This window comes from Grampus griseus (assembly GCF_964374135.1).
Source record: "Grampus griseus genome assembly, chromosome: 3".
Taxonomy (NCBI): domain Eukaryota; kingdom Metazoa; phylum Chordata; class Mammalia; order Artiodactyla; family Delphinidae; genus Grampus; species Grampus griseus.
In genome coordinates this window covers 79,588,821-79,599,443 of record NC_139019.1, presented here as the reverse complement: position 1 = coordinate 79,599,443, position 10,623 = coordinate 79,588,821, and the positions used below count along the sequence as shown (strand labels likewise).

General features: G+C 38.1%; 1 pseudogene across 1 annotated transcript; it reads left to right on the top strand.

The window, feature by feature from the left end:
• Nucleotides 1-9,132: 9,132 nt before the first annotated feature.
• On the top strand, nt 9,133-9,671 carry LOC309821038 (ferritin light chain-like; annotated as a pseudogene). The gene has a single exon. The product of its transcript is annotated as a ferritin light chain-like (transcript).
• The last annotated feature ends 952 nt before the right edge of the window (nt 9,672-10,623 follow it).

Sequence of the window (10,623 nt, the reverse complement as noted above, 5' to 3'; positions counted from 1 at the left end):
AGCTGCCATTTTCTTAAGGTGTAGGCCTGAAAACTGGCTCAGCATCGACCCTGCCATATTCTATTGTCTAAGCAGTTACAGAGTTCACCCAGATTCAAGGGGAGGGGCCACAGGCTCCACTTCTCAATGGAGAAGGGTCAAGCAATTTGAGGACACCTTTAATTGGTCACACATGGCTACATACTCACTGCACATGCAAAGAACAGCAAATAGATCATCAAGAACTTTTTCTGGTATTACCAGATAATTAAACTAAAAGTGATATTTCATAACAAAATAATTTACTTCAGATTACTTCAAATGAAGTTCATCTGGCCTCCAAGGAATTACAAAAGTCCTGTTATGATTATTACATTGTAAGTTATGGAGTTCTCTTCAACAGAAGCAAAGAGCTTGATAATTAAAGTGAGATCCTAAGGTAGCAATAAATATAAAAATAAGAACTTAACGGTTATATTCAGAATACCCTAAATTAGAAAGAAAGGAAAAGTGAATAAGCCCTTCATGAAAAAGAAACAAGGATAAATTTGAATTAATATATCAGCTACCACCTGTTCATCATTCAAAGTGAATTTTAAATAGAGAGATCTAAATTTTTCCAAAGATATTCCAATTAAACATAAAACATTTGTAAACAAAAAGGCATGCAGGATGCTTGTCAATCCCATTTTCTCTTTCTGGGCCTCTGAACAAACCCCACCTCCCTTGTGGCTAGTTACGGCTATATCACTGGGTTCTGGCCAGTAGAATGTGTGCAGAATTGATGTGCACCACTTCCAAAACTCTGTCAAACAACCTGTATGATCCCACATGCTTTCTCTTTGCTTCTTAGACAGGCAGATGAAAGAGAGTGGAGGACTCCATAGCCTCTAAGGGTCAACAAAGACAAGTCACCTTCTGGTGGAGATCTGCCCTGTCCACATCTGACATAAGCAAGAAAAAAAATCCTTTGTTGTGCGAAACCACTGATATATGGGAGTTGCTTCTTACAGGCACTGTATTAAACACACTGATTCATATAGAAAGTACAAGTTAGTATCCCACCTCCCTCCTAAAATAGACACCATAATCACCTTCTTTGGAATGCTTAATATATCGTGGAAATTCGAAGATGACAGGCACCATAGATGTCATCTGGCTAATCTATTTTCTTGATGCCAGTAACCACACTGCCACCAATGAATAAAACACTTATAAACACCCAGACTCAGAGAAATATACATTGTAGAAAACAGGAGCATGGAATCCTATGTTGCCATGACAACAAGAACATAATTCCATTTCAAAAGGATCACCAGCTACTGTATGAAAAATAAACTTCTTTTCCAAGCAAGCTTTTTAAAATGTTCCGTGCAGGAAAGAAAGTATTGAACATCTCACTCAGAAAAACTGGTTACATCCCTTGGTACTATAAACACCAATTGTAACCAGTAGTAAAAAGCCACTTTGGTTTCTTCAGGTGTCCCTAAAATGTGAGTGTCAACAACAGAAGGAAACTTCCAGATAACATATCATTTCCTCTGCTAGGGAATAAAGTATCTTTTCCTTGAATGGTAACAGTCATGCAAGTTCGGTAGTCTCCTCAGAAACAAATGTTTTGATTTAATAAATTAACCTTGTGATTAAAGTCATATGCCAAAAGTCTTACTATTTTAAATAAATACACTCTTCAAAATTACATGATACTAATGTTCTTTGAGGTTACATGATAGTAATATTATAGATATAGATTATTGTAGAATTGTAAGTAACGCTACAGATCATTCAGTCCAAATTATTCATATTAAGGATTAGAAAATTGAGACTCACAGATGCTTAGTGATTCAACCAATGTCACAAGATTAATTAATATGATTTTGTACTATTATAGTATTTTTGTACTACTGCACTGTGGATACTATTTTTATACCATAGAGTGTTTTCTATTAAAAAACAATCAAAGTACCCACACTTCCAGCAATTACATAATCTCTAGGGATTTTTAAAAATATTTTGCCAAGATAATACTTCAGCATGTATAAGTAACTTCTAATGTAATCTTTTTAACTATAAGGAGTTTAATGAAAGAATAAATTGATCTCTTTTAACTGTTTTAAAACCTTCCTTGTCCTTTACCATCTTTTGAAAAACTAATACTGTAAAACTTTATCAAGTTTTTATTACTTGCAAAAGAAATGATTTTGTCTAATGAAAAGCATCATTTTATATATTTAATAATAAATGTAGCATGATTTCAAATGTATGGCTTTATTATTCCAGTTGTCTGCATTAACTGAGCTACCCAACATTAAAATCCTCCTTTAATGAATAAATAAGAATGTTTTTATTAAAGTATGTGAAATCAAATTTTTTTATTTCATAAATAACAATTACATAATATTATGTTCAAAGTTCTTCAAAACTGTCTGAAAACAATTAGTTGACCAAATTACATAGATGTGCCATTGAAATTTCACTTACTATTAATTTTCTTAGAAAACATTTTTTTCATTGAAAATATAAAGAAAGGTACATTTTAGTTAAGCCCCTCCTCAAATTAATGTAAATTTATAATTAAGAGAAATTGTAAATAAAATATTTTTGTATATTAATACTGATTTAAATAACATTTAAATAACAAGAAAAAAATAAGTCTGGGAGAAAATATTTATTGTGATATTTTCTAAAATGAAAAAATAGGGAAGCCAAGAAAAGAGCTTATAAACAAATATATCCTTTTCCACCAACCCCTTGCCAACCCTACTTTGTAAGCCTTAGCACTGTGAAACAATCCATTTTGAAATTAGAACTATCAATATTATGGCCCAAGTAATTCCTCATATATTTTAGATAAAGGTAGAAGGGCAAAATTATGGAGAGAGGCAAATATATGGACTGATAATGTATGAGCTTCCTATCTTTTATGGTCACCAGAACCTTCCTTTTCCGAAGTATTTGGTTTCCTCTGTAACTGTCTACCTCCTCTATTATCACAGCCCAAAACAGTCAGATCATAAGGTGGACCAACCCCCTCCCAGATTCCTCCTCGACCATCCAAAAAATGCTGAAAAGGAGATTCAGCCTTACTGCCACTATTTGCCATTTATTAGGAACAAGATCTGAATAAAAACAGAAGCAATATGTTAGACACACTTACCAGTGAGTTCATCCCATAAACCACCATATCTTAATTGATGCTTATTTAACAAATGTTAAATTTAACCCTTCTTTGATTTAAGCCTTTCCTCCTGGCAAAGTTAGTATGGCATTGGATAGAGATTATAATTTACACTTTATTTTCGCAAAATAGAAGTAGGGCTTCCCTGGTGGCGCAGTGGTTGAGAGTCCGCCTGCCGATGCAGGGGACATGGGTTCGTGCCCCGGTCCGGGAAGATCCCACATGCCGCGGAGCGGCTGGGCCCGTGAGCCATGGCCGCTGAGCCTGCGCGTCCGGAGCCTGTGCTCCGCAATGGGAGAGGCCACAACAGTGAGAGGCCCGTGTACCGAAAAAAAAAACAAAAAAAAGAAGTAATAATTACCCAATGGAAAAAATAATTTTAGGAGAAGGAGAAGATTTACTAACTGGTCCTTTATCAAAGGGACAATACAGTCACCTTATTCACATAAATATCTGTGTTGAGTTACTGACAGAATGACATAAATATGATTTAAAACCATCACCATAATCATCATCATCATCTGAACTAGATACTGGTCCACCATACTTGTCTCTATCTCACTGTAAACATTCTTAACACAATCATAAAAAGTTGTAAGCTTTTTGTAGTTTGTTTTGTTTCATTTGGTTTGTTTTCAGAATAATGCTTCTTGCCCATCTAATATAGTGAGAACCAGCAATAAAAATTAACATGAAAATTAAAAACTCAAACTTCATTTTAAAATATATTTCTATTTTTAACATAACCAGAAGATCACATTTTTCCACCACCATCACTTCCTAGGATGCCAAAGTCTAGCCCCAATGTGGGGATTTAGGAATCAATCCACCTCTTTGCCAGTTAAGTTGCCTTGGGGAAGAAATTGTCTGTTAGTTTTTCTTCCATCTCTTTCCCCTGTCAGTTCTTCTCCATAACTTAGCCTGAGCACATCAGCATTTCTCTATAGAAAAGAAGGAATCACCATTGAAGACATTTGATGTGCAAAATTGAAAACTAACGAGGTGAGAAAGATTAAGGGATTGTATGTAATTCATCACCTAGGAACTAAACAGGAGTAAAGGACCCTGAAATATGTGAAAACAAATGGTTGAGCTTCTTGGTTTCTATGAATTATATTTTCAAGCTTCTAAATGCACCTCTTAAAACTAATTTCAGAATTTTTGTTATATTCTGTTCTGGATGTGTCCCATAACATTTATATGTGTAAGGAAGGAACTATAAAATAGCTCTTGTCATACCCTGGCTAATGTTTAGCACTGGCATTTCCAGTGCCAGTCCCTTAGGGACACTGGTCAGCTCCCCTGGCTTTTCTTTTTCCCTAGTAGTAATCACCACACTAGATTAGAAGCCCCCAGAGCATCTACGGCTCTTGATCAATGAATGCCTCAGATTTGATCTGTCAATGGGTAGTCTGATTTATATTATTCGATTTTAGTCAGTAAATAAGGGATAAAATTTTTTATTTCATATTTTAAGATATTTGTTGTTGCTTAGAGAGAGAAAAATGGAAACAATAAAATCCACTGCCCTCAACTTTACCAAATCACAGAAAAATACCAAACCAGACTAGGCTAACAACCATAGAATTGAAGTATAATCTATCAATATGAGTCACGAAACTTATAGATTCATTTACCATATAAAGAAAATGTAAGAATACATGAGAATATATGTGCAAAATAATACATAAGAGCTTCTGAATCTAATGAAATGTTACTTTAATGGTTCTATAATATGGTTGAATATACTCCAAGATCTAATTTGTATTGATATATAAAACAGCCATGTTTATGAGTTTCTGTGTAACTCTTTCCAATATGTTATATAATAATTTCACTTTATTTTATTTTTCACTTGGTCAACAAATATTTTAGAGATAGTTATTACTATTCAGAGGTCTAAATAGTGTTCATAGGAACATTGGATATAATGGAATTCCTTAAATAAATAGTAGCACATAAAGAGCTTTATGAGAAAAAAAGACATAAAGATTAATAAAGTATGTACACCTGAGCAGCATCTTTAATGCACTGGAAAGATGCTGTGCTATGTACATGCAATATTTGAATTAATAAAACACTACATATGCTCCAGACATCTTTATGTAAAACCAAAGCATTTGACAACCAGCCCTGAAGACCTCTATGCATTGATATGGCTATTAAATCATTGTGTACATGAATATTAGTTACTCATATCATTCCATGTACCGCTGAGAATATCTGAGAGCCTGAGTTTTAGAAAGAAAATGGACTATCACACTTAACAAACAGATTAAAAATGACAATAACATTTCTTTTGGTTATTCTTTCCCACTCAGTTTGTTCTTAAGTCCTTCTCCAAAGATGTTTACTTGCTGTAAAAGCTGCCATGAATTTGCTTAAGTTCTACCCAGCCCTTTTTTGCAGAAGTCTTTATTTTTTTTTTTAATCTGAAAAGGCTGCTTAGTTTTCAGATACTTAGAGTCTCCTAGATCAACCCTTGAGAAAGGCCAAAAATGTGGCCCATGTTCCCATTATTAGCTTTTCTCTGTTTGACTTCTAAAGACTCTCTAATTCTCAAGGGAGCCAGGGGTCACAAAAAAAATATAGGGAGCACAGAATATCAAAAAAAAGAAAACATAAGCAAACAACCTCAAGAAAAATTTTAGAAAATGAGAAGACAGTTGCTTAGAAGAATCTTTCTCTTTTCTCTTACTTTGAGGTTACTGTAAGTTCCCTACATACGAACCTTCAAGTTGCAAATTTTCCAAGATGCGAACGTGCGTTCCCATGTCCAATCACGTAAGTTAGTTCACGTGTCTGGCGTACACTGTCACATGGGTGCATCCTCTACAAGAGGTTGTGCTTTTGTGTACTTTACTGTACAGTACTGTATAGAGTACAGTAGTACAGCATCTTTATTTCAAGCCCAATGTCCGGAAGCAAGCATAGAAGCAACGGTGATGTAGCTGGTACTGCTAAAAAGCGCCAAGCAATAATGATGGAAACAAAAGTGAAAATAATTGAGAGAATGGAGAGAGGCGAAAAGATGGTAGAAGTTGTTCATTCTCATAACGTGGATCATTCAACCATGGGCACAATTCTGAAAAACAAGGACAGGATCATAGAACATGTGAAGTCTGCTGTGCCGATGATGTCGACAATAATATCGAAGAAGTGTGGAAAGGAGACGGAGAAACTTCTCCATGTGTGTATGCAGGATCAGTGTCAGTGTTGAGTCCCACTCGGCTTAATGCTGATTCAAGAGAAAGTTAAAAGCCTTTATGAAGTCTTGAAGAAGAAACACGGCAAAGAATCAGAGGGCACATCTTTAATGCCAGCCATGGCTGGTTTCATCGGTTCAAGGCTGGAGCCAACCTTCACAACATAAGTAAGTGGCGAGGCAGCGAGTGAAGATATGGTAGCTGCCCGGGAATTTCCTGAAATGCTTTGAGAAATTATTGATTAAGGCACATATTTACCCCAGCAGGTTTTTAATGTGGGTGAGAGAGAACTGTACTGGAAGAGGATCCCAGAATGAAGTTACATCAGTAAGGAAGAAAAGTTGATGCCAGGCTATAAAGCAGCAAAGGATAGGCTAACTCTGCTGTTTGCTGGCAATACCTCCTCCCGAGATACGAAGCTGAAGCCTCTCTTAGTTTATCATTCAGAGAACCCAAGAGCCCTTAAAAACATAGCCAAGGGCTCTCTTCCTCTTGTGTAGAAGAGTAACCCCAAAGCCTGGATTACACGGGCCATTTTCCAGGACTGGTTTTTCCACCACTTTATCCCAGGCACAGAGGAATATGGCTTGGAGAAGGACATCCCATTCAACATTCTTTTGCTGCTCAATAATACTCGGGGCCACCCCCCATTCATGGACAACATTCATCCCAACATCAAAGTAGTACATCTGCCACTGAATACTCATCGCTCATCCAAACTACATCACTCATCCAACCTATGGACCAGGGAGTTATGGCAACTTTCAAGAAATATTATTTATGTCACACGTTTTGTCAGGCAGTAAAAATGAGTGACGAATCAGGAACAACCTTACCACAATTTTGGAAGGACTATAACATCTGTAAAAAACATTGAGGGCTTCCCTGGTGGCGCAGTGGTTGAGAGTACGCCTGCTGATGCAGGGGACACGGGTTCGTGCCCCGGTCCAGGAAGATCCCACATGCCGCGGAGCGGCTGGGCCCGTGAGCCATGGCCACTGAGCCTGCGCGTCCGGAGCCTGTGCTCCGCAACGGGAGAGGCCACAACAGTGACAGGCCCGCATACCGCAAAAAAAAAAACAAAAACAAACAAACAAAAAACATTGAATTTGCTTGGTGTGAGGTTACGGCCATCACCATGAATGGTGTTTGGAAGAACTTTGCCTGCAATTTGTTCACGATTTTCATGGATTTGAGAAAGTGCACGAGGAGGCCAAAGAGGTCTTCAGCAACTTAGTGACCCTCAGCGAGAAGCTGGAGCTAGATCTGCAAGAGGACGATTTCATTGAACTCCTTGCTGTGCAACATGAGACGCTTACTAATGAAGACCTGATGGAATTAGAGGCCCAGAGAAAGAACGAAGAGAGCCAAGAGGAAGAAGTAACTGAAAAACCAAAGAGCTTCATGATGCAGGAAATGGAAAGGGGATTTTCTTTATTTGAGGAGGCACTGTTAGTTTTTGAGGCACAGGACCCAAACATAGAATGGTACACAAAGCTTGCAGCAGCCGTTCAGAATGCAATCCAGTGCTACCATGCTATCTATGACAAGAAAAAAAGAGCTACTGCCCAGACACCACTGGATCGTTTTTTCAAGAAGGTAGATAAAATTGAATCCAGCAAGGAACCAGAACCTGTGCCATCAACATCAGGCGTGAGCGAAATTGCAGCTTGCCCTCCATCTCCTATTGCTGGCGATCCTTCAGCTCTACCATCTCCCACCTCCTCTCCCTCCTCCAGTCAGTAATTCAGTTACTGTTTATTCGATGCCAGCCCCTGTATGCCAGTTGTGGTACTGTACTACTGTACTTTTCAAGGTACTGTACTGTGAGATTAGGAATGTTTTCTTTATTTGTTGTGTTTGTTTTTTATGTATTATTTGTGTGAAAAATATTATAAACCTATTACCATATAGCCGATCGTGTTAGTTGGGTACCTAGGTTAACTTTGTTGGACTTACTAACAAACTGGACCTACAAATGTGCTCTCGGAACAGAACTTGTTCATATGTAGGGGACTTACTGTATTTATCACAATTTCCTCCTTCGAATCTTTTCTTCCTTTGTATCTGACTTCTATTATGTTTCTTCTTGGCCATGAGATAATATCTGCTCAATCTGCCTGCCACTCGTGGGTCTTTTAGTGTACCTGCCCTCCCTAACTCATGCCCTCCACAAACACAGCCACACCTTCAAGCATTATGTAGATTAGGAAGCTGAGGCCCAAAAAGACTGAGCCTTCACCATTGTCTTGAAATTTGATTTTCTTCTTCTGATAAGATGTTGGTTTTTGATATTTTGCACATATTGTCACAACACAGTCCTAGCACAACACCAGGAAACTAGTAAGGGCTATCAAAAGAGATGCCCAAGTTTCCCTGGTGGTCATCCTATTGACAATTTCCTTAAGAGAATTTACTGTGATATCTCAGTGTAAAGACAGAAAAGAAATAGGAGGACTGGCAACTCAAAGGACTTTATTTCAGAGAGCAATAAACGCCCATTAGTTATTTTTAGTTCTGTTTTGTTTCCTCTTTAAAATTCATCTTTAATGAAAAACACATGGGGTGCGCTCAGGGGTCCCACGTATCTGTCTTTTGCTTCAACAGTGTTTGGACGGAACAGACCCAGGGATGCCCGTTGCTCCAGCCTTCGACCACCCTCCAACCTTTCTTCCAGTCACAACTTTCAGAATCAGCCACTCAGCTATCCTTGGCCACTGGGAACGCCAATACCAATTTTTGAGCTTAACTCCATTTTACCAATCAATCATGAGCTCCCAGATTAGTCAGAGTTATTCCACCAAGGTGGAGGCCATTGTCAACAGCCTGGTCAACATGCATCTGCGGGCCCCCTACACCTACTTCTCTCTCTGGGTTTCTATTTTGACTGTGATGATGTGGCTCTAGAGTGGGGGTGGTGGGGGGGGGTGCCGCTTTTTCCACGAATTGGCTGAGAAGAAGCACGAGGGCTCTGAGCGTCTCTTGAAAATGCAAAACCAGTGCAGTTGCCGTGCCCTCTTCCAGGGCGTGGAGAAGCCTTCTCAAGATGAGTGGGGTAAAACCCAGGATGCTATGGAAGCTGCCATTCTCATGGAGAAGAACCCGAACCTGGCCCTTTTGGATCTGCATGCCCTGGGTTCTGCCCCCCAGGCCACCACCTCTCTGACTTCCTGGAAACCACTTCCTAGATGAGGAGGTGAAACTTATCAAGAAGATAGCGACCACCTGACCAACCTCCTCAGAATGGCTGGTCCCCAGGCAGGGCTGGGCGAGTTCTCTTCCAAAGGCTTAGCCTCAAGCACGACTAGGAGCCTCTGGAGCCCAGCAGCCTTTGAAAATCCCCTCCGGTGTCAGGACTTCTGCCTGAAGCCCCGCCCTGCAGCCACTAGGTAGCTTTTTAATCACCCTGGAGCCCTCTCTCAAGCCTTAGACCAAATGGAAACAATAAAGCTTTTTGCAGCAAAAAAAAAAAGAAAGAAAGAAAAAGGACTATTCCAAAGTTTTAGCCTAAGAAGGTCCTATATAAATACTTTTGTTTTCTTTTTCTCCCAGAAATATAATAATAGTTCAAAGTGACGAAAGAATAAAGCTGAAAAGATAAAAAATGAGACCTGTACATAACGGTTTAGTCTTTTCCTCACCATTCTCTACCTTTAACCAACTATTTAAAAACATGTAACTTACACTTTTACTCCCTTGTTCTTTTGTATCTGTATAGTGTTTTCCAACATATTATACACTGTTGTACATATTAAATGTATTTTTTATTTAAATATATTCTTTTCCATTAATAGTTTAAGCTTGTAGGCCATTCATTGTGATTAGTTATCCAAAGTAAGCAAATGAGTCCCTGAAATCAGTTTGTTATAGTGCCATAGGGAGAGTTCCAATAGAATTGAAAAACTATGGGACTGAGGACCTCTGCTGTCAGTTTTGTGGCATTATTTTCTTAAACCATGGTAATACTGACAAGAGGGAAGCTGAAGTTATCTACTTTATCTGAGGTATTCCTTTTTACTTATAATCTTTTAATTGCCTTCCTAAAACTTTATTTATTGGCCCCGACACATTTTTAGCAATTTGAGTCTTTCATTTCCACAGCAGTTGCTTTACTTTTTGAAAAAAATACATGAAAAGTAAGACTGTTGGATGAAAATATTAATTTTAATATTATTAATGTTTCAGCAAATTAAATTTGTTCATGAACAATGCTTTAAATTTTCTTTAATATGGTAGCTGTATATAACTATATGCATATGG